The 25,905-nt window shown below is 36.0% G+C and overlaps 1 pseudogene across 1 annotated transcript; it reads right to left on the minus strand.

Moving 5' to 3' along the window:
• Window positions 1-7,662: 7,662 nt before the first annotated feature.
• Window positions 7,663-24,067, minus strand: LOC307195495 (ferritin heavy chain-like; annotated as a pseudogene). Its single transcript has 2 exons — window positions 23,981-24,067; window positions 7,663-8,254 (listed from the first exon to the last, which is right to left on the minus strand). The product of its transcript is annotated as a ferritin heavy chain-like (transcript).
• Window positions 24,068-25,905: the final 1,838 nt, after the last annotated feature.

Here is a 25,905-nt window from a genome sequence, read left to right on the forward strand (position 1 = left end):
AGACAAAAGTACACATAAAAACTTAATATTTGTCAAATTTAAGCAGGAAGGATTTTGAGATGACTCATTTTTGACATGAGATAAATAACATAATGATGACAATAATAACAATCAGAAGTATATGAATCAGGGTTCCCCCAAAAGGAAAGCAGAGACAAGAACTTGGCTGCTGTTAGTTTATTTAGAATCTGGTCCCTGGGAGAAGTGAAAAAGAGGGAAATGAGGCAGGAAAGGAGGAATATTCGACCTAAAGGTGTATGATTAAGGTTGCTGTTTTGGACAATTGGCTTAGTTCCTCTTGGACTGACTGGGAAATGTTCACAATGCCTCCCAGAATTGTCCCCTGTGAAAAATTGGAGGAAGATGGGGCATTTATCCAACAGTTCCTATCCCTCCTCAGTTGAGGATTGCCTCTGGGCATTAAAACTACCCCTCCAACCCCTATGTTGCACTTGAATGCAGGAAGCCCATAAGTAGAGAGCATGTACCTTGGATAGGACAGTGTTAGCTGAGGTGAGCCTGAAGTCACCTGGAACTGTGCAGTGCAGATATGGCTAGAATCAGAAGTCAGTCATGGGGATGCTGATGTGGGAAACCAGATGTGCTGGGAAACCCTGGGCATATTGGTTCACCTGGACTGAATGTTCAGCCTAGAGAAATTGTGGGTAAGGGCTTTTGGGAGGTAAGTTTCTTTAGTGATGATGCTTTTTCTTCATTGTTATTTCTTATGGTATAGCCTGATTTTATGCAGTGAGTCTCATTGGGTCACTGAAAGAACACTGACAGTAAATAAAAAGCCCATGATGCATACATTTGATCTCTCTCATGGATATTCTCCCAAATCCCAAAACTAATTTTGCAAGGTAATTCCAGTGTTCCAAACCTTTACTTGTTGTTGATGGGGAAAATTGTGGGTAAAGTATCTTCCAGATTTATGAAAAATCATTGATATTCAACATTGGATTCTTGACTTTTAGCTAAAATATAAGCATTCCTTAATCATCTTAGTGCAAATGAATCATTGTTATAGCCTCAGGTGACGGGTTATCCTGTTCTTTGTTCAGAAGCCAAACATGCGTCCAATTAGAAAAATCTCAGGATGATTTAAATGCAACCCTAAGAAAGGAGAAAACCACTTCCCATGAGTTTTTTCAAAGATCAGTAATAGCAATCTCTCTGGAGAAAAAAAAAGATATATTTTAAGAAAATAAAGTAGGCAAAAAAAGCAAGGTCTGGTGAACACCAGAAAACACTAATATATTAATATTCCTATGGTGGTGAATATATTAATCATAATTTATCTTCAGTCATGACTGACTTTTCTAGATGGATTCTATTTCCCAGGTTCTACTGCTAATTTCTTCACCTGAAATGTTCTCCTTACTTGTCTATATGTATTCAAAACTCCCTTTGGCTTTATTTCTTCACTGATTGCTGTTAATTAGTAGTAAAATTTTCTTTTTCTGTAACACAGATTGATTTATATTCAGCACCTGGATCCTGCACCAAATATAGTAACTTTTAAATACACTTGTTTCTATAATTGTATATGCCACATATACTATCATTCTGATGTAACTTCTTTTAATGATCGTGCTTCACGATTTCTGTTTGATGTTCCACAAAATCAACATTATGCCTCTGTTTTATGCTGATCTTCTTGTTTGCACTGCTTTATATACTAACTGACTTCTAATATAAGTTATCTTAAACAAATATCATTCAAAATGACATATCCTTTCCTTTAATTTTAACTTTTCAGACAGTATTGTAATTTAATTTTACAAAAATTGAAACGTTCACGTTCAGAATCCTGACTTGTTGAATTAATAATACAAATAAAACTAGACTGCTCTTCAAAGATTCGAGACTCATTTTTTTATAACAATGTGACACTTCAGATTGAAAATAAAATCTTTTCTCACACAAGGTATCTCAAGTTGCCTGGAAAATAGGCAACTATGTACAATGCTAGAATAATAAGAGAATGTTCACAATAATTGTAATTCATACAACACAGAATCAAAATTAGACTTCCAAAAGATAGTTGTAAGATTGAAAAATAAACTAAAACTGCCTTCTGACATAGAAAAACACTGTATCACATGTATACTCCAAAATACTTATGTTTTCACTATAGGTACAATCTAACCAGAAAGTTTTCCAGTATTTAAGACTCAACAAGATAATATACTGTGGTTTGATATAGAATATATCAGTGTGTCCAAACAAATGTTTTCCTTAAATAGGGTGAGGCTGGGATCTAGATCTGTCTTAGGGTGTCTTCAACATGGTGTCTGTGGGAGGTATAGTGAATGTTATGGTCTGTCAGTCCAGATACCCCTCAAGGGCTGAGGCACTCATCCTTCCAGATGCTGGGGTGTTGACTGCTGAAGGTTCTTAGTGAGTTCCTCTCTGGACATTGCCCTTTTTTATGATAATTTTTTTATTAATTCACCTTTCTTAAACTATTTCTTAAATTGAAGTATTAAATGTTTACAATATTGTGTTAGTTTCAGGTGAACAGCAAATCCGAAAAGAAGCTTTTATAGGTTATTATAAGATATTGAATATACAGTAGATCCTTGTTTATCTATTTTGTTTTTTAATTTTTAATCTTATATTGGAGTATAATTGATTTACAATGCTGCACTGGTTTCAGAGGTACAGCAAAGTGGTTCAGTTATACATATACATATATATTTTTTTTCAGAATCTTTTCCCATATAGGTTATTACAGGGTATTGAGTAGAGTTCCCTGTGCTATACAATAGGTCCTTGTTGATTATTATTTTATATATAATAGTGTGTGTATGTTAATCCCAACCTCCTAATTTATCCCTACCCCCTCACCTTTCCCCTTTGGTAACCATAAATTTGTTTTTGAAGTCTGTAAGTCTGTTTCTGTTTTGTAAATAAGTTCATTTGTATCATTTTTTAGATTCCACATATAAGTGATATCATATGATACTTGTCTTTCTCTGTCTGACTTACTTCACTTAATATGATAATCTCTAGTGAACACTGCCCTTTGTACAAGGAAGTTGCCTCACCCAAGGTAACACCTGTTCCCTGGGAGTAGCCTACATCCAAGGTAGTCAAGATAGGTGTCCAAACTGATTCAGGACAACTCTGAGGGGTCACCTCCGCTCTAGAGGATCTGCTGAGGCCTCCGTTACAACAGAATCATGGTTCAACTCCTCCTCTCTTTGCAGTGTTTCTCAACACTCACAGGTGTTTCTCCCAAGAGTGCTCATTAATTAATCACTTGCACACAAATTTCTGTCTCAGAGTCTGTTTCCTGGGAAAGATGGAAGCCACAGCAATTTTTTAAACATTATTTGAATAATGGTATTCAACACTCTAGATGTTTTTGTGCTTTATATTAGAAAATAACATTCTGATATATATTAGATACCAAGTCTAGTCACAGAAGAAGGAAAAGAAAATTAAACCACAGGAAAATTTAATTCTCTGAACTTATCACCTTTATTGGCAATTGTACATTTTAGTCATAAGAAATAAAAGTCATCATGAGCATGATTAATCCACATGACCTATATTAAACTAATTATAAAACTAAGTCTAAGACTGTTTGTTCATGGAAATTGAAATTATTTAGTTCAATTAGTGGTCCATTTTCCTTAAAACTTTCAAGTTACTTATATGCAAAGACATGCATAAATATATTCAGGAAATATACATTATGGAAAGCTGCCCCAGCGTCAAGGGGGCAGCTTGGATGGCAGTAGCAGGAGTGGAAGCTGTTTGCTTGACCTTATAAAGGCAAACAAGACTACACAGTAAAGGATTCTGGCTGAGTCTCTACTCAAGAGTCCAAGGCCTGAATGCTTCTGTCCTGGCCTCCTCGGCCTAGTGCTGACTTCTGGCAACAAAAGAAAAGATGCACACTTGCTGCCTAGAGGTTGTCTTTTAAGAATCCTAGGGAAGGCTCCAGGCTCTAGGTCCTCTTCCCAGGCCAGTGTGAGGAATTAGAGTCTCACTGGGAGATCGTACAGCTACTGCAGGGAAAGTGTGCCTTGCCTGCTGGCTACTTCTCACTGCACAGTGAGTGTTCACTGCAATACGGAAACAACCAAGGCCAACATCTGCTCTAACTTGAGCTGCTCTTGTGATTCCTCCTCGTACCACTGGTGGCCATTTCTTGTTCCAAATCTGGTGTAAACTCTATCAGCCACTTGGTCTATTCATAGAGGAGTATTCATTGCTCAAACAGCCTTGTTTTTTCAGAGGGACAGGAAACGCATGGGTTAGAGAGGGATACAGGTGAGAGCTCCCTCTAAATGGTTGTCTATTGTTGAAGAAGGCTTGCCTCTCTTTGTTACTAGAGGCTGTTTTATATCCCCAGAGGTCAGTGTGAATGTGGCTGAACTCTCCTTCTGTAAATACTCCCATTTTTAAATCTTGTTGCTGCAGGTGGGCGTAATTCTGGAAATTTTATAACTGCTTTTCATCAGGAAGTCACGAAGTAAGAGCAGAATTGGAAAGAGATGATGATACAATAAAGGAGCTGCAAAAGAAGTTCTCTCCAACTTGTATTTCAAAGGAAATTCCCCTGTCATGTACTGTTTATTTTCTACGATTAAAATAATATAGAATCAGAGGCTCAGGATTTCAAGCAGTCTTTTTTTTCTAATTCCTTACAGAATTGACTAAATCAGTTTAGAATATTTTTGCTTAATGTTTTCAAAACTCTTGTAATCTTTCTCTCATTTGCCTCACTCTGTATTTCACACTGCACTTTAATTGTTGATAAGGTCCATTATCCATGGCTTCATGTTTTATTTGGTAGAATACCAGACTCATAGATGATAAGCCATAGTTTATGAAGTAAACTTTCTTAGAAGTTCAGGGATCTTCTATTGTACGAAACTGAATATCTAAAACTAGTCTTTGGTGTCCTCTCAGTTCAAATGGTGTGGTCACAATCACCCGCTCATCCAAAGATGAGAAAACTTGCCAAAGCAATATAAGAAAACTGATGTTTCTTATTGACCCCTACTGATTTCATAATCAAAATTTATTTTGTCAAGTCAGTTTTGAAGATTATAATAATTTTGTTAAATAAGCAAGTTTAAAAATGCATATAATTAGTTTTATTTTACTGATAAAATATTTGTTAGCAATCAAAATAGGCAAAAAAAATTTAAAGGGAAAAATAGCAAATACATATGCTGTCAACTGTATAGTAATGCACTTGACACCACCTACAAATAAGTCTATAAACTACAATAATTCACCAAATTATGACTTTACAACAGCATTATTGCTGTCAAGGAAAGACGGGGGAGAGCAGAGCCACTAGCACAGAAAAAAGCAAATTGAAGTACATATAACTAAAAAGCAAAAAAACCCTAGATTTTATTAGTTGCATTGTAATTGGAGTGGTTTTTGGAGAGGAGTAAAAATATGCCATCCATCTGCTTCTAAGGAAGAAGATTCAAACATTCCATTCAATAAATAAAATAATAAAAACAAAGTTTAACTTCATGATATAGTTAATAGAGTCAAAGAAGAGGGAAGAGAAATAGACACAAAAGGAGACCACACACAGTCACACAGAAAGAGATAAAGAAAGAGGCCCTATGAGGGAAGAGATGTACAGTCATTAACACAGAAACAGAGAAGCAGGGCTGATTTCCATGGAGAAGTACCTTCATCTTGTGAACTTTGCATTTTGGGTCCTTAAAGCCCATGAACCTAGTGCAGCAAACACCCTTGTCACTTGGGGCTGTTTGACTGTGGGCTGAAATTTAGTCAAGAACCAGCTGGGCTCCATGGGCCAGCTCTCACTTTCCAATTTTCTTGACTAAATTAATAAAATCTATCTGCTTACACCAATTTTCATTAGAAAGAAGGTTTACTTCGCTAATGATCTCACTTCTAAAATGTCAAACGGAAGGCTAAAGTTAATACTTTTATTCCCACCACCACCATCCAAAAAAAACCCAAAACATAACCAAAAGACAAAAAAAACAATGTTATTTACTTTAGGAGCTGATGTGGTTTTTTTTAAAGGAGGAAATGAAAGAAGGGTGTTTACCAGTTTTACACATGTCTTTTCTTAAAGGATATTATGAGAATCTAAGTCTGAGAAATATATGTTAGAGAGAAAAAGATGAGCAGTGAAAGAGCAAGCCAATAGCAGTAGCAACCCTGCATGACCTTGGACCTAGGAGCTAGAGAGAAGCAAGATGCCCAAAGGGATGAGGGCAAGAGCCCAGGAAAACAAGGGAAGCAGTCACTGCTACTTACAGTGTTCTCACCCTGTGCTAGGCTAACCTTTTAAAGCCTCATTGAAAAGATGTATTTATATGTGAACTAATAACCAACAAGGATCTACTGTATAACATGGGAACACTGCTCAATATTATGTAACAGCCTAAATGGGAAAAAAATTTGGAAAAGAATAGATACATGTATATATATATAACTGAATCACTTTGCAGTACACCTGAAATTAACACAACATTGTTAATCAACTATACTCCAATAGAACATAAAAAGTTAAAAAAAAAAAAAAAAGAACCTACTGTATAGCTAGGAACTCTACTCAATACTCTGTAATGACCTATATGGGAAACAAATCTTAAAAAGAGTGGATATAAGTATAACTGATTCACTTTGCTGTACAGCAGAAACTAACACAACATTGTAAATCAACTGTACTCCAATAAAAATTAATTTAATAAAAAGAAAGCAGATAAAAAAAGAAAAATAATAAAAGATTTATTTAGAGATAAACCTGTGCTAAGTTTATGCCATTCAGAGATTTTTAAAATAGCTTTATTGAGGCATAGTTGACGTACATAAACTGCACATATTTAAAGTATAGAATTTGAACCACCCCTGCAAGGTAATGAACATATTTATCACTCTCAGAAGTTTTCTTGCACTTCTTCATAATCCCTTCCTTCAGGACCTCCTAACCTTCTTTCTCCCGGCAACCTCTGATCTGTTTGCTGTCAGAATACATTAGTTTGCATTTTTCAGTTTATAAAAATGGAATCATACAGGATTTTTTTTCTGACTTCCTTCACTCAGCATAATTATTCTGAAACTCTTTCCTGCTGTAACATGGATAAATATTTCATCCATTTTTATTATTGAGTAGCATTCCATTGAATGGGTGAACAATATCACTTAGTTTATGCATACCTATTAATGGAAATTTGAATTCTTTTCAATTTTTGGCTATTATAAATAAAGTTCCTATGAGCATTTGTGTACAAGTCTCTATATGGATGTATGCTTTCATTTCTCTTAGGTAGGATCTAGTGGAAGTGCTAGGCCAGATGATAGGTGTATGCTTAACATTTTAAGAAATTGCCTATTTTCCAAAGCTGTTTTACCATTTTACATCTCTACCAGTAAGAGCTCCACTTCCTCATCAACACTTAGTATGGTCAGCTTTGAAAATTTTAGCCATTTAATAAGTATACAATGCAGTGTTATTTTGTTGTAGTTTTTTTTGGGGGGTGCTGTACCTAATTATTTTATTTGAAAGAATACTACAAATGGAAGAACTTAAGTTGGTGTTTTGGTGCAACTTATAGAAAAGGTAAAGGTAAACCCAAATGCATGCACTGCCTTGGTGACCAAAGAGGTCACCCCATGGCTATGGAGAAGCCAACTTAAGGCTTAGCCCTCAGGGTCACTGTCTTCCAGGGTGTGCTTGTCAAAGACAGGCTCTGTAGTGCCAGGTTCCAGGGCCCCCATCTTATGCAAGTTGGTTACAGTGGTCACCCAGTTCTTTAATGGATTTCACCTGCTCATTCAGGTCATATGTCTCAATGAAATCACACAAGTAGGTCTGTTTTTGTTAATGCCAGTCTGTGCAGTTCCAGTACTGACTGACTCACACTTATTTTTCAAGTGTAACGTACACTCCATTGCGTTCAACTCACTCTCCCAGTGGTCTCAGTTTGGTTTCTTGATATCCTGATGGGAGTTTTGGGTATCTACTTGGTTCTTGTAGCTTCATCAGTTTCCAGCATGTTCTCTCTCCTTATGAGATTGGTGAAGAAAACATTTGGCAAAGTTCTTTAAAGCCACGTCATCACAGTCAAAGTAGTAAGAGGTGCATGGACAGGTAGATATAGGAGATGCAGAGCTCCTGCTTGATCTGGCAGTTGATGGTGACCTCTGAGTCCTGGCAGTCATTCTGGTAAACGTGCAAAGGGGAACTGGCCACCACGGCAGGCAGTGGGCTCCTGGAGGTAGTCTGTGGGATCTATGAGGAAGTTTCAGAGGGCTGATCCTAAGTGGCAGGCTAGCTAGTTTCCATAGAAGGAGTACTGAAACAGGAAGCCACAGTGACTTTCTGCAAAGAACCTCTGCCCTATTGCATTGTAGCTTTAATTTGCATTTCTCTAATAATATTGAACATCTTTTCTTGTGCTTATTTGCCATTCTTATATCTTCTTAGATGAAGTGTCTGTTCAAAACTGTTGCCTACTTTTTTAAAAAATGGATTATTTGTTTACATACTGTTGAGTTATGAGAGTTTTTTGCATGTGCGAGATACTAGTTTTTTATCAGAGTGGTACTTGGCAAAGATTTTCTCCTAGTCTTGGGTTTTCAAAGAACAATTTTTATTAAGGTCATTTATTAATTTGTTCTTTTATGAGTTATGCTTTTGGTGTTGCATCTGAGAAATCTTTACCTAATCCAAGATCATAAAGGTTTTCTCCTATGTTTTCTTCTAGAAGATGTATAGTCTTACATCTTACATTTGGTTTGTAACCTATTTTTGAGTTAACCTGTGCATATAATGTGATGTATGAATCAAATTTTTGTTTATTCATCCATTTTTTTCCATATGGGTATCCAATTTCTACACACTTTTGTTGAAAAGACTATTTTTTCACCATTGAATTACCTTTGAACTGGTGTTGAAAATCAGTTGTCTATTATGTGTAGGTCATTTTGTAAACTATTTTATTTTACTCTTTTATTTCTCTGTCTTATTACCAATGCCACACTGTTTTAATTTCTATAACTTTACAATAAGTCTTAATAACATATAGTGTTAGTCCTCTAACTTTATTTTTTGTTTTCAAAGTTGTTTTAAATATTCCAGTAGAATCAGATATCTTAAAACCTTCAAAAGTCCTAATATTTCCCTCCAAAGTTATGGTGCTAGTACACTTAATCAGAAATAAAATTTAGAAAAAACTGGACACATACAAATTGATGTTATTCATATATCAATATCTTGTTATACCATATCCAGAAGCTGTATTATTAGAAGATCCCTATCAAGGAGAACAGTCTGCAAATAGGAAGAATCAACTTTATTAAAAGAGAATGAAAATGTGAGTGGAGAATAAGAAAATCAGAAAGCACTTTAATTTCTTTAACTTGACTCATATTCCAAGTCCAAACATACTTTATTTAGGGCCCTAGAATAACTTCAAGATATTCTCTTTAAGGCACATTCCTCCACTCAGCACAACAAAGGCTCAGAAGCTAAGCAGGATGACACAGGCTAAAAATACATTTTTATATATGTGAGATATATAGGGCTATATATATATTCAATATATATATATGCATGTATATATGTATAATTTTTCCCTATCACAAAGGGAAATTCCAAGAATGGCAGTGGGAAACTTCTAAGATAAGCCAGCTGTTCTTGGGTGGCCATTTTCATTTAAGTGACATGATTACATAAATTAAGTACACATGGGCTGGGAAATGTCTTGTAAAAAAATTTCCTTACAAGTAAATCTGGACAGATTTTGAGGTCTTGAGCTTCCCAGCACTGTGAGTTCAGAAACAGACTGGAGGCCCTCCATCAGGGGTGTTGGGGAGCAAATTTCCTCACTGGGTGAGAGACAAATGTCACTGACCTTGAAGGAGGCAGCCGACTCCAAAAATTGATGGTTTTTGAACAATTCATCCTATGGCATAGATAACTACAATAGGTGAGTAGTTTTCAAACTATATTCCAGAGTACAGCATCTCTCTATATTTCATAGAGAGAGCGTTGCTTTGGTGCCTGCCTCAGCTACTGCACAAGCAGTGTACCTCCAGGGCCTGGGTGAGCAAAATTCATGAGGAGGTTCCTGCAGTTCAGAAATTAAAGTCATTCTCCTTCCATTGCTTTACACTTTCAATTATATAAACACATACTGGCATTTTAGTGATCCAAGCAGCATTTCACACTTGATTGGCCCACTTTTCTGTGGGAACTTTTCCTTTGCTCACATGGATGACCACAGGAACCATTTCAGAATTCTGCACAAAGTAGCAATAAAAATGACTTTGGCCCACATGTTTGACTGTAGAGCTGATATCTATCCCAGATCAAATAGTTTTTACTCTATAAATAAAGGGTTTGACCTGTTCATTTTAGCTAGCTTGTCTAAACACAGCAGTTCAGCTGAGAAGTGATCCAGATTTCAAGTGTCCAGGCCTTACATATATAAAACATGGGCACACATTTGCACACATATGCAGATTCATGTGTGTACACAGGCTGGCATTCTTCCCCCTTTGACCAGTTTTGGAGTATCTGCCCTACTTCTCAGAGGAATCATCTAGTAAATAATCAGCACAGGGAGGAAGAATGATCCTAGGATTTTTTCCAGAACACCTCTGGCTCAGTAGGCACTCGGATGAAAAGTAGGGCAAATACCAATCTTAAAGTTCATTGGCTGTTTAATTTCCAGCCAAGAAAGCAATGAAGATGGAAAAGGGGGAGTACCTGTGGTCTGTGATTACTGGGGTGGCAGGCTTCCAGAGACACTGAGCCTTGACTTTGTTTCATCAGGATTCTTCCTAAGTTGCTATTAAGAAGTATTTTCAACAATCTCTTTTTATTAGCCGTTTGTGCCCAATATAGTTTTCTAGTTGCTAGTTTGTTATGGCTTTAACATAAATAAGGTTCTAAAAATGTCTCACATGAGGAGTTGCAGGGCTGGGTATGCTATTTAGACCACATAAAAAGTCTATGTAAAGGACTTCCCTTGTAATGGGACTCTTTTATATTTAATAGAACTGTCATATAAACATATACTAGCATTTAAAATACAGTTTCTGAGCTATAAAATAAACACCATTTCTAATATTGCTGTTGGCTTTCACATGCATAGAGCTTAGTTCATTAAATGTTCTTTACTCCATTTACGTGAAATGTGTTTTTAACTACCGGAGCAGCACATAAAGTGCATTATCCCTTGAAATGCAGCCATTATCAAGTAAAGAGCAGTGAAAGTCAAACATACCAAACATTTTGTGTAGACTCAAGAAAATTACAGTTAATTTTAACACCTTGTATAATGCCACAAATTGGTACTTTTCCAATAAATTATTATTGATGATTATAACTGTATTCACAAAATGAAATATAAATGTGGACATATATCACAGAAAAATATACATATTTATTTAGAAATATTTTCACAATTTATTGTTTACCTGAAAGTTATAAAATAGCAATATTTCATTTATTTTTCAAGTTAAAATGAAGTGGATTAAATAAAATGATTCTGCATTGCCTATCTTTATAAACTTGAGTAAAAATTTGCTACAGTGTGCTTCAGTTTTCTCATCTGAAAAATGCTGATAATAGTAGTTCCTAAGTCACAGTCTTCTTAGAAATGAGTTAAATATATAAAGCTATAGAGTTAACATAGTTAACACATATAGAGTTAACATAGTTTTTAGAACATTTCCAAGCACATAATCAGCAACCAATAAATCTCAGCTAGTAATAATATTTTTCTAGAACTCTATTTTAGAGTCACCACAAGTAAATATTTTGTTGCACATGTTGCAGTATCCAACAGAAATCATCTGTGTACATTTTGTGCTAAGTAAAAAGTGCTATGTTGTTTATCAACATATAGCATGAATCAGTTTAGATCAATATATCCATTAACAATGTTTCATTGTACTTAATTTTTATAAAAGTTAAAAAGTTTGGGAGAGTCAAAGAGCCATAAGATGTGATTACTGTCCTTAAGTAGTTATGTGAACATAAAAAAGAAATTAATGACATTAATACATTAAAAATACTAAAATTAATCTTACAAAAAACACTGACAGTGACATTACCAGACAGTTAGGAAGTGGTTGGCATTTGATACATGATGCTAGAACATGTGGCTATTCCTACATAATACAACACAGAAAAGTAAATGCCTGGTAAATTAAAGGCCTCAATATGAAAATAAAACTGAAAAACTTTTAGGAGAAATCCTAAGAGGATATCTTTATAACATCAGGACTCAGAAAAATTTATTAAACCAGACACAAAACCCACAAACTATAAAGGAAAAAATGTTTGAAATTTATCTATTAGCACTGAAAATTTCTGTGTGACAAAAGGTAACATAAAAAAATTGAGACAAGTCACAGACTAGAGGAAGATATTTGCAGACATATTATAGCCTCCTTTCCCCCAAATAGTATCTGGAGTTCTTCATGTGTTAGCAACCAAAAAACAACCTAATAAAAAGTGGACAAAGGATTCACAGAGAAGAAAACACAATGATCAGTAAATATATAAAGACCTCCCCAAGCCCACTATAATAAATGGATATGCAAATTAAAATAACAGTCAGAGGGTGTGTGCATCTGGCTATAGCTGCCTAACTTGCATAAGACTAAATCTTTTAATATAAAACAGCAAAAAAAAGTCTGGAAAAATTTAAAAATCTGTTTTAAGACTTCAGAGAGCAATCAAAATAGTTAGGACTTGAGAAGCCAAAATTCCAAAGAGAAAGAAATAACAGAGAAGTAAGCTCAATATTCACCGTTGCCTGCCCCGTTGAAATATTTGTCAATATTTGCCAATCTGTAACTTTCAGCCAAGATGCCAAAAGCCAAACAAAAATGGTATCTAAGAGATTAAGAAACTTCAGATTTCCCAACAGTCACAAAGGCTGGGGAGACAAAAACTGAAATACAGGGCTTACCATAGAAGATCATGGTAAAATGCCCCAGACACTCAGCTGAAACTCCAGAAAGGCTACGCTTTGGACTAAGGAAACTAGAAATAGACTATTAGCGAAAAATATCTGGAATTAGTTCAACCCAAAATAGATTAGGATGACCTCCTTCTATTCTAATTGTCTGTCTACCAGAAGCAAAATTTAGTACTCTCTATAGGAAAGTAATATTATCATGAGTGTCAAATTATCTTTAAACATTTTCATATACAATGACAACAGCCATTTAAAACAACGAGTCACACCAGAAACAGAATCAAATTACTTAGAACAAAAAGGAAAAAATTTGGTAAAATAAAAACAGATCCATAGGAGATCCAAATATTAGAGTTATCAGACACAGAATTAAAAATAATTACGGTTAATATGATCAAAAAAAAAAGCACAGGACAAGATAGAGACTTTCAGCAGAGAACTAGAGTCCAGAGCAAAGAATCAAATAAAAATTCTAGCTTGGAAAAATATAAAAACCCAAATTAAGAACTCAGTGGATTGGTTTAACAGGTTGGGCACTGTTAACGAGAGAATTAGTGCACTGGAAGATAGGTTGGCAGGTAATAGCTTGAATGAAACACAGTGACAAAAAAAGAGGAAAAGTACAGAATATATTACAAGAAACATACTGGACATGATAAAAAGTCTAGCATGTAATAAATATATAATATGTATAAAAGGAGAGAAGAGATAAAGTGGGACGAAACAATATTTGAAGAATATGACTAAGAATTTCCATAAATGTATAGAAAATATCAAGCTACAGACTCAATAAATTTTATGAACCACAAAAGAGATAAATACAAAGCAAGTCCACCCAGATACACATCACAGTAAAACTACTGACACGTCAAAGATTCAAACATACAAATACAAATACAGAAAAAATATCAGATGCATCCAGAGAGAAAATGTTACCCTCAAAAAAGCAAGAAACAGACTAATGGCTAAATATGCAGCACAAACATTAGAAACTGGAAGAAAGTAATAGTTTTTAAATACTGGAATACACTACCTGCTAATCTAGAATTGTATACACAGCAAAAATATCCATCAAAATTTAAGGTAAAATAAGTATATATTCAGATATACAAAAACTGAGGGTTAGTCACCTGCAGACCCACAATAAAAAATATATATATATAATAAAATTTTTATTAAGTTCTTTAGGTAGAAAACCTGCATAGAAAAGCCGGAAAAAATAAAGAACAAAAAAAGGATAATTATTTGAATACATCTGAATGAATGTCTAAAATATTGTCTAATACATTGTGTGATTTAAACATTTGAAGATGTAAAATACATAACAATGAAAGATGGGAAAAGAATATATGCATTACTGGGGAAGTGGTAAAAGTAACAGTTTGTATTAAAAGGTAACAAATCAAGGATTCATGTTTTAGTCTTTAGGCTAATCAGCTAAAGAATAGTATAATAATGAATAACAAAGTAATAGAGGGTAAGTATGGAATCATAAAAAATACTTGATTAATCTAAAAGAAAACAAGAAAGGGCAAAAGAAAAACATGTAGAAAATAAATAATAAGATGGTAGATTTAAACCCAAATATAACAGCTGTTTAATTAAATGTAAGTAGTCTGAACACTGTGATCAAAAGACAAAGTTTGTAGAATTGGATGTGTTTTTTGTTATTTATTTATTTATTTATGGCTGCGTTGGGTCTCCGTTGCTGCGCGCAGGCTTTCTCTAATTGCAGCGAGTGGGGGCTACTCTTCCTTGCAGCACACGGGCTTCTCATTGCAATGGCTTCTCTTGTTGTGGAACACAGGCTCTAGGCGCACAGGCTTCAATAGTTGTGGCATGTGGGCTCAGTAGTTGTGGCATGCGGGCTCTAGAGTACAGGCTCAGCAGTTGTGGTGCATGGGCTCAGTTGCTCCGCGGCATGTGGGATCTTCTCAGACCAGGGCTTGAACCCATGTCCCCTGCACTGGCAGGCAGATTCTTAACCACTGTGCCATCAGGGAAGTCCCTGGATGTTTTTTAAGTCAGGCATTTATGACACACAAAAGACGCATCTTAAATGTAAGACTGTAGAGATGTTGAAAGTAAATTTTTTCTAAAAAGAATGAAAAAAGATACATATGCAAATATTAGCCAAAATAAAATTTATATAACTGTACCAATATTAGAAGAAGTAGGCTTTACTGCAAAAATCACTATTAGAGATAAAGAGGAATATTTCAAAATGATAAAAGATCCAATCTACTAGGCATATATAACAATTCATAAAGGCTCAAAATACGTAAATCAATAACTGACAGAATGTAGAGAAGAAATTGACAAATCCACAATCATTGGGACATTTTATTACAAAGATTGATGGGGATATGGAAGATTTCAGCAGCATGAGTAACCAGTTTAACTGACTTGAAATAATAGAGGACACTGCACAAACATGGAATACACATTCTTTTCAAGTATAAAATTGGCCATATGCTAGTCCATAAAGCAAGTGCTCAATCTCATTAGTAGTTAAGGAAATACATATTAAATTCACAATGAAATTATTACACATCAGAGTAACCAAAATAAAAAATACAGAAAATACCTCGTGCCAAAAGAATGTGGAGCAACTGGAATGTACTGCTGTTGAGAGTGTAGATTGGTGAAGCTAATTTAGAAAAGTTTTTGGCTGAATCTACTAGAATTGAACAAATGCACTTACCATGATGCAACAATTCCATTCCTAGATCAATACCCTAGAAAAATGAACATGTGCTCACCAATATGAACAAGTTGTACAAGAATCTTCAAAGCAACACTTTTTTTTTTTTTTTTTTGTGGTACGCAGGCCTCTCACTGTTGTGGCCTCTCCTGTTGCGGAGCACAGGCTCTGGACGCTCAGTCTCAGTGGCTATGGCTCACGGGCCCAGCCGCTCCGCGGCATGTGGGATCTTCCCAGACAGGGGCACGAACCCGTGTCCCCTGCAAAAGCAGGGGGACTCTCAACCACTGCGCCACCAGGGAAGCCCCAAAGCAACACTCTTTATAGCAGCCAAACACTGGAAATAACTCAAATGCTCATGAACATAAATGGAGCAATAAATTTTTACACACACATAATGGAATGCTATAGACCAGCAAGATGGACAAACTACCACCATGTTCAACAAGGCAGTAAATCTCAAGAAAATTTCTTTAGTGAACAGATCTAACACAAAAGATTCTGAATCCGATAGTGATTCTGTTACTAAATCATTCTGAATGAAACTAATCTACTGTACTAGTTTTTTGGGGGGCTGCCATAACGAAGCACTGCAAACTGGATATCTAAAACAACAGACATTTATTTTCTCACAGTGCTGGAGGCTAGAAATTCAAGATTGGCAGGGTTGGTTTCTTTTGAGACCTTTCTCTTTTGGTTTGTAGAAGACCATCTTCTCCTTGTATTTTCACATTGTCTTCCCTTTGTACCCATCTGTGTCCTAATCTCTTCTCCTTATAAGAACACCAGTCATGTTGGATTAGGGCCTACCCCGATGACCTCTTTTTAACCTAATTACTCTTTGGGGGGGTTACAATTTTGCCCATAACATTTATGTGATTAAAATTTAGGATAGTGTTTACCTTTAAGGAGGATGGTGGTAGTAACTGGGAGGAGGAAAGAGGAGGTCTGATATTCTTGATTCTGATAATACATGTATTCTCACTTTATAAATGCTCATTAAGCTATATACTGATGATTTGTGCACTTTTCTAAACGTTTGTTGTTCTTCATTTTAAAAAATCTTAATAAGAAAATATGAATTAATAAAAAGTAATTTACATCCATCAAATTGCAGAAATATAAAAAATGCAATGATATATGAAGACTTGTGCACTGCTGGTAAGTTTATAAATTAGTGAAACACCTTAGAGAGCAATTCGGCAATTGTTGGAAAGATAACAAAATAATTGATATACTCATTGAGCACTGTTCTAAGCACTGTTGTATTTACTATGACAATGCCATAAATGATGTATTTTTAGAGTCTGAACTGGACTGCTGTAAAAAAGTGACTAATAAAAACCCAGTGGTTAAATAAGACATCTATGTATCCTCCTTATAACAGTCCAGCAGTAGATGGCTAACAGGACAACTCTGCCAGGTTCAAGATTTCAAGATGGAGATTCCATCTCTAGGAATAAGGCCTCTCTCTCTCTCTCTTTCTCACATACACACACACATACCATTCTCTCTCTCTCACCATTTCTAGATAGCAGGAAGTGGGGAAAGACACACAAACACACGCAGGAGTGTACATCACTTTCACTCACATCCCATTAACCAGAATGTAGTCACATGTCCACATCTAGCTGGAAGAATGCTAAGAAATGTAGCCTTTATCTGGGCACCTGGAACTCTTCTATGGACAAAGTGGATAATGGATATTGGAGTACAACAGGCAGTCTGTCATAGGCAGTTACTACTACTATCATGATTTTAGAGATCAAGAAACAGAGTCAAATATGGTAAGGGTACACACAGAGTAAATGACAGAGTCAAGACTTGAACTCACACAAACAACATACCTACTGTATGAGGCACTGCCTCTCTACAGCTAATAAAATTAAAGTTGTATACCCTGTAACCCAGCTGTTCTAGCACACGTGCATAAAGACACATGTACTGGGATGTTCATTCCAACACTGATTGTTAAAATAAAAAACAAACAAGCTAAACTAAACTAAAAAAGACATGCAATGGAAACTTCTCAGCCATCAAAACTAGCGTTCAATATGAAAAAATCTCCAGAACATAATACTGAAAGGAAAGAAGTTATAGAAAGAATACATACAGTATGATGTCAGTTGCATAACACTTTAAAAATAAAAAATATGTATTGTTTATGACTGAATAAGTGTGCAGTAAAAGTGCAGCATATGTGTGGGAATAATGTTCACAAATCTATTAAATATGGCAAGATGTTAACAAATATTTAGTCTTATATGCTCATTATTTTAATTTCTGGTTTTTGTGTGTTTTAAAAATTTACCAGTGGTGTCTAAATTTTCTTTTTTAGATGCATGGACCATATGGTGTAGATTTATTGGGGATAGTTTGGATATAAATTGCTCTTTATAATCTCTGTAAACTATCAATATATTCTAGGAATATCAATCCCTTTTGGACTACCTCTCACACATAGAATTGATATAAAAATCATTATCTTGATTTTTTATCTAGAAATATAGTTGGCCTAGATGTGGTGGCTTACTCAGTTGACTTAAGATTCAAATTTCACATTTAATTTTTACATTAATCATATAAGAGAGAAACCATTTTTCTTTCATATAAATGATGTAATTTTCTGTTTACCATCCTCCTATACTTTCAAAAGTTCTTTCCTTTTCATCTAAAAATCTTTCAGACTAATTCATATTGGTCTACCATTTTAAATTATCAGTTTCATTTCCAAGTGAAAATTTGATTTACATTTTTGTGACTAAACAAAAATAACAACAGACTTCATCACATTTAGGCTAGATTGAATTTTTAAGTGAAGCAATTTCTTCACATCTTTTCTAGGTGGGACTGGGGGAAAGAATGGGAATGTGAGGAGAGATCTTTGATAGTTTTTTTTTTTTTTTGAAGGGCAGGCTCAAGTGTGGTGTAGAGAGATTATAGAGTCAAGATTTTTCCACTGGACAAAAAAAAAAGATTTTTCCACTGGATATTCCAATTATTCTTGAGGCGCTATCTTTCTCTTAGACCAACATCATTTAAATCCAGATATATTGCCTTGGCTTAAAACAATTTGGGGTAAGAGAAAAGCAGAATTATTAATAACTTCATCATTCTTTCTTCTTATCAAATGCTGACGTATTCAAGACAGATTTGGAAATTATTGGTACCTAAACACTCATCTCCTTCATTATTTAAAGTTGATGAATTCCTAAATTAATTCTTAGACTTTTCTTTAACAAGACAGACAGAAATAAAAGGAGGGTAGAGAGGTTTCTCTTACATTTGAACCAAAGTTACTTTATTACTTAGTATAGCTAAAATTATCAAAGACAGACTTCACGTTTTAACAATGGATTCTCTTCAGTTTATAGGGATATTGTTCTACAGAGGAAAAACAAACTGAGGACTTTTATAAGAGGGCATTCTTGGTTCAGAGTACATTATAGATGATGTGCTATCACTTTCAGACCCAACAAAAAAAGAGACAAGGTTTTAATGTTAAAACACTAAGATTGATTTATTGATATTATGCTTGTCAAACACAGGAGAAATGGTTTTATAATGTTGATAAAGTGAGCATAGAATTTAGTTTTGGCTATAGATATAATTTCTTATGTAATGCAACTACAAAAACAATTTCTTGAGGGTTCTCTGAGGAGTAAACTGGGTTGAGGTGGACCACTAGAACTTCACTGTATTCTTAGTAAACTGGAAGCTAATAATGACCCTATCTCTTTCTGGCAGCTGAACGTTTCTAGCTTCATATCTAGGGGTTCATATAAGAAATGCATGATAGCCAAGCCTACAAAATTTCTTACTTACAATCTCTTTGGGGTGAAGTGAAATAAAATTTTGATCAACTTCATTCATCAGCTTTGATCTCTTCTCTAAATTATTTGGCCTATATTTCTAAAAAATGAGACTCTAAGACAAAATCTTGCATGCAGATAGTTGATCTCAGGGAGAAAAGAAGGAGGACATGTGGAGTGAGACCAGGAGGAAAGGAAAGCTAATCCAAAGGTACATATTGAACTGGCCATTACTGTGGGGGATGGTGCACCATCCTGTCAAGAATTCTCAAGCACTTCATGGAATATGTCTCAGATTGAAAAACCAGGGGACAAAACAAGAGAAATATTTATTAATTGTCTCCATTTACCTTATTAGTCAATGGTGGGCTCACTCCTTTGGTGGGCTCAGTCCTGGTTTGTGCATTCATGAAGGCCAAGTGGGTCATGCAATCCCATGTTGCAGTATCAGAGGTGTCCTGGGGCAGGTAGTGAGGGATATTTGGCACAAGTGTTGTTAAGAAGCACCTGAGCAAATTGGTAGAAATCCGCAGAGAAGATATGAAGCAGTACTCAAGAAGTGTCTGACGTAGTCTTTGCAACTTTGCACCTTTTAGATCTTCTTGTGTCCCGCATTAATTAATTCCATTAAGTCAAGTTCATCAGAGTTCCTTTCTAGGTCATGACCACTTGCAATATTTATAAAGACTCAATACTAAGAGGCTTAGTGCAATAAGCTGTGTTTCCTGCTGCTACAATTGGTGCTGAGACTGAAATTGGTACTTACCATCTCACTCCTCTACTACCCATTCTAGAATTCTTTCATCCTTTGCCTGTGCCTCAGCTTGTCTAGGTTGCTTGTCTAGTGTGGTGACCTAGACTGTCTTTCCCAGAGACTCAGAGCTCTTAATGCCTTTCCCTTTTCAAGCTGCGGTTGCTATGCATCCATTTACCATTATCACTAAGCACAGAGTCACCTAAAGACAGCCTCAAATACCCTGTAGTCTAGACAGACTTCCCTAAGTTCCCATCATGTAGCAGCAACTCTAGATCTTCAGGAAAATTAGAGTCAATTACTTTAAGTTATTCCTTCCTTTGCTGACATGAAAAACCCAAAATGACTAAGTGGTAGTTGGAGCTATAAGTTCAGAGGAAACTTTACTATGTCTTCTGGTGTAAGTGTTTCCTCATTGGGAACTTTTGATCTGGCAGAGCACAAATAGGAAACTCAAATTCCAAAATACAGTCACTAATGGTGAGAGGGTTCTGTACTACCTGTCTTTGGTTCCTGGACCCAATTTTTCTGACAACTCAACACCAAATATCACGTATTGGATAAGCAAATATACCACATCCCAGATTATGTCTATCCACCTTGCTGGTGCATCAGCTGAGCTGCTTCTAAGCGATAAAGTTTATAGTCTGGAGTCACTTGGCTCGTGTCATAAAATGTGTACCTTCATCTGAGTCACTGTTATATGGGATGCCATAACAATGGATTGGTATTTTGGAATTCCTCAGATGGTGGTACTAGCTGAGACACGGGTTATACATACAGTAAACCCCTATCTACTATAAGTGTCAGTTCTGACTGGGGTACCTCACTTCTTCCTCCAGAATGAAAGGGATCTGATGTAGCAGATATACTACCAGAAATCTGGTATCTCAAGGGATTGTGCTACATCTAGGGTTTCAACCAGCTCTTCCCTGGATCATTGTCACTGAAGTTCCAAAGTCAGACTCTCAGTGTCTAACAGAGTACAAGAGCACACGAGAAATTATTTTATAATAGCAGATACTTAGTTCTCTGCTAAAGCAGCCATGACTTTGCTCTAGAATTCTGGAAGTCTGAATTGTGACTTTTCTGGTAGAGCTCGATAGAGATTCTACCTTGCACACTTAACCACCATGGACACCTCTAGCACTCTAAGCTCTTGAGGCAAATGGCCTAAGTGCCAGGCATCTCTCACTGAGTATGGATCTGGTATAAAATTTTCCATTATTCTGGGTACCACTCAAAACTGGGAGCCTTCTGAACCATCTAATAAGTGAGTCAGAGCATTATTCCCAAGAGTAGTATATATTGCTTTAGAATCCAAAGGCCCACAAAGCATTGAGCTTCTTTCTTTTTTTGTTGTTTTAATTTTAATTTTATTGGAGTATAGTTGATTTACAATATTGCGCTAGTTTCAGGTGTACAGCAAAGTGATTGAGCTTCTTTCTTAATAAAGAGGGCTGCAATAAATAACAACGTGTCCTTAGAAAGGTTGTTTCAGGATAGCCCAGATCATTGGACCCATTAAAACTTCATCAATATGATAGGCCTTCTAAAACTTTTGAGAGTTTATTCTCTCTCCTATGCCATTCATCAGTCTTAATGGGCATTCAATGCACTTGCCACTATCTGTTCATCCTCTGCAGTTAGCATGACATAATCAATATTGTGGTCCAGTACCATGGATAGACAGAATATATTAATTGGGTTTTAGATATAATAAAATTGTTGTAATAACCAGACTTCCAAATAATAATGCCCATCAGGCAACTACAAATGTAATGGTTGTGTAGCAAGGTAAAAAATAAATGAATATGCATGAAAATATTTGTTTGACAATAAATTATAAGAGGATAACAAGGTCTTCCAGAAATAAATTAGTCCTCAGAGAAAAATGACACAAAAGAGCAGTAAACCAGTTCTGTTGTTTTGAGCTGCTGTATGGCCCTGTGCTGCCTCTATTCTTAAATTTAAAGGTAAAGTGTTGTACAACAACACTTGAAACTAATATAAAGTTATATGTCAATTATATCTCAATGAAAAAAAAGATATAGTATTAATGTGGGCAGTGCACCAGGATCTACATGGTTAGGAAAATAAGTGTGAATAAATACAGTGTAGGGACCAAGAAAAGTGAAGAATGATTATCAGTTTAAGGACCAGCAGCAGGACTCTGCCTAGAGAAGAGTAACAAACTCATATCCTAGTGGGGAGGACTATTTTGGCTTGGCTAATCTGATGAGACATCTTTGATATGGAAAATTAGCTTTCAGCATATTGCCAGTAAAATTTATGCATGAAATAAAGTGATTTTTAAGAAAATTATATGGGAGACTTCAATAAGCTAGATAGAAGGAAAAAAAACCCACCAATAACAAACATTAGATTGGGGAAGAGAAGAAACATGATGGGGATGGGAATCCAGGAAGAGGACGTAAGCAGTTAAACTTTTCCAGCAGGAGATTGTGGAGGGGGAGGAAAGGATAAGGATAATGGCAATGACTTTTAAGGTTAAGAACTTTATATTTAAACCATATGATCTTCTGCATAAGCCTCCTGCCTTGCCTTATTTGCCCCCTAAAATAAGTAAAAGTCTATGACCTACATTGTCTTTCTGGGAATGTTTTGGAAAGAAATCAAAGAAAAGACCCTGTGCTCCACATTAGTATCAACCTGAGACATACGAAAGAAAACAATAAACCAAGGAAATAAAAGAGACAGAGAATTTCTCATAAATAAGAAATTAGAGACAGAAGTGTATCGATATTGGAAAGAATGCTTATAATCCCATCCTGCATGAAAAGGGGGAGAGGATATCTGCAAATAACCATATCCCCATTTCTAAATAACACAACTTTTTCTATCAAAGAAAAAAGGTTTAAAATTTTTTTTTATTGAAATCTACCATACATACATCAAAGTGCAAAAATTCTAAGAGTACAGCTTGATTATTGATCACCAATTGAACATACCCATGAGACCACCCAGATCAAGAAATAGAACCTTATCAAATTCCCAGAAATCCCCATCCTGCACATTCCAATTACTACTCCCATTCTCCTCTCCAAATAAAATCACTATTGTAAGTTTTAAAATCATAGATCAGGTTCGCTTGTTTTGACTTTCATATGAATGACATCATAGTAAATGTTTTTGTGAGTCTGGCTTCTCTTACTCAATTTTATGCTTGTGAGATCCATTCATGTTGTTTCGCTTCTCATTCATTATCACAGCTATATAATATTTCATTGTATGATTACCATACTTTATCCATTCTACTGTTAATGAACTTTTGAATAGATTTTACTTGTAGGCTATGACATATCTTTTGGTGAACACATTGTCTCATTTCTAATGGATATATATCTAGAAGTAAAATTGCTAGGTCCAAGGAGATATATATATATATATCTGACATATATATAGATATATATATCTATATATAACTGACACTTTTCCTCCCATCATATGGATCAGATATTTTATTTTCCAGGCTCCTTTGTGGATAGGGCTAGGCACCCAACCTAAGTGGCAAATCAGATAACTCCACAAAAATCACCTAGACTTTCTATCCCATCATCAAGAGTCAAGAGAGGGCCCACACGCTGGGAGTAACCATCAGCTTCTCCAAAAATCTCTACTCCTGTCCTAGTCCATTTAGGCTGCTATAACAAAATACTATTGTTATAATATAAACTACTGTTATGATATAAACTGGGTGGATTATAAAAAACAAAAAATTATTTCTCACAGTTCTGGATGCTGGGAACTGCCAGATCTTGGTGCCGGCATATTTGGTGTCTGATGAGAGCCTGCTTCCTGGTTCATAGACAGCCATCTCTCTGAGGCCTCTTTTATAAGGGCACTAATCCCATTCATGAGAGCTCCACCCTCATGACCTAATCACTCCCCAAAGCCTCACCTCCAAACACCATCACATTGGGCATTAGGATTCAAAATACAAATATTGGATGGACACAAACATTCAGTTTATAGCATTCCATTAACAGATATCAAGGCAAAGTCCAAACATCTAATATAAGGCTCTGTCTCCTCCAATAAGTGTACTGAATCTGTGACCAGTCCTCCACCCAAATCTTCTACCATCATTTTCAGGAAAGGACCTACAACCTGAGACTATGACCCAGCTATCCCAAGTTTCCTTACCTCTATTGATAAGGAGCTGCAGGTACTCACCCTCCAATCCCCTAATGCACATTCTCTGTCTTGAATTCACCCAGGAAATACTCTCGTTTAACCCTTTATTCCTGTTTTTATCTCTCACCTGGGCTCACAGTTAACCTTTTTTCTTCTACTTTTATTCCCCGCAACCCTCTGTACTGTCTCCCTCTCCCACTGCTCCAGTTCCACAAATCATTTCACTGTGCCCTCTGAAATTCATGGTCCACATGCCAGACTGTATTTTCTACAGTGGCCACAAGATCTCTCAACCCTCTGCTCCTGCAATCTTCGCTGGAATGTCACTCTTTTATGAGGACTCCCAAAACACTCCATTTAAAATTGTCACCTACAAGCACCCACCCAGCCCACCCTTTTTATCCTCCTTAATCTACACTTGTTTTCCTAAAGCACTTTATCATCTAACATCAATTTACATGATCCTTTACTTTATTGTTTATGGTCTGTCTCAAGATACCCCACTCTCCCCTGCTTGAATATAATTTCTAAGAGGATGGAGGCATTTGTTTGTTCTTTCAGTGATATATCCCAAACACCCCGAGTGGCATGAGGCACATTTTACGTGCTCCAGATTTTGAATCAGAAGTTGATGTCTCAAATAGATAAAATCAAAATGACTTTTCTTCCTAGTTGTAATGTTAGCAGCCCCACACTCACTTTCCCAGGATGGGGCATGTAGGGCAGCAGCAACAGTAAAGCCAGTGTGTCCAGCACCCCATGATATTGTGGTCACCAGCAGTGTCAGTACTGACCTCTGGACCATCACTGTGCCTGGATTTTGGCTACAGTTTTGCTCAGTCTTCTTGTTAGTTTTGCTCAGCCTTGGGACTGATTTTCCTCAGTTTCTTGGGACTGATTTTCCTCAGTTTCTTGGGACTGATTCTGCAGCCATCTCTGTGATCTTGCAAGTGACACAAAATTCTTTTGAATAATTTTTTTCTGCTTATATCAGCTGGTGAGGGCTTGTTTCTTTGCTAAGAACAATGAACTTTTAAGTATTGGCCTTTTGAAAATGGATGAGGACATATCTGAAATACCCACAAGTTCAGAACAACATCACTAAAAATAAAAGGGAAAATAGTACCAGAGGAGGCTGTCTACCTAATTAGCTACCAACATATGCAGATGAGAATGCTGGTCCAGAAACTCGGAGTGGAGAAAGCCACAAAATGTCAAGATTGTTTCATCCAACATCACATAGACAGCCTATTTCTTTACTTCTTTTGGTAGGGCTGGTCAGAAAGACATGGGAGTGAAAAAACATCTCTTTTTAAAAGCCATCACTTGGACTCGTGTAATATAAAAGGCCATCCCTGGGAGACACCCGGCGTGGATCCATATGCTTTGTGAGTCTTTTTCCCTGTGACATTTTTATGAAGGTTATGTATATGTCCCGTTCATCTTCATTCTCCTGGTGCTAATTGCTGTCCATTGGACCTTGCTACTGTGTACAGAGACCACATGCTTCTCCGACAC

The sequence above is a fragment of the Stenella coeruleoalba genome (genome assembly GCF_951394435.1).
Source record: "Stenella coeruleoalba genome assembly, chromosome: 12".
Classification (NCBI taxonomy): Eukaryota; Metazoa; Chordata; class Mammalia; order Artiodactyla; family Delphinidae; genus Stenella; species Stenella coeruleoalba.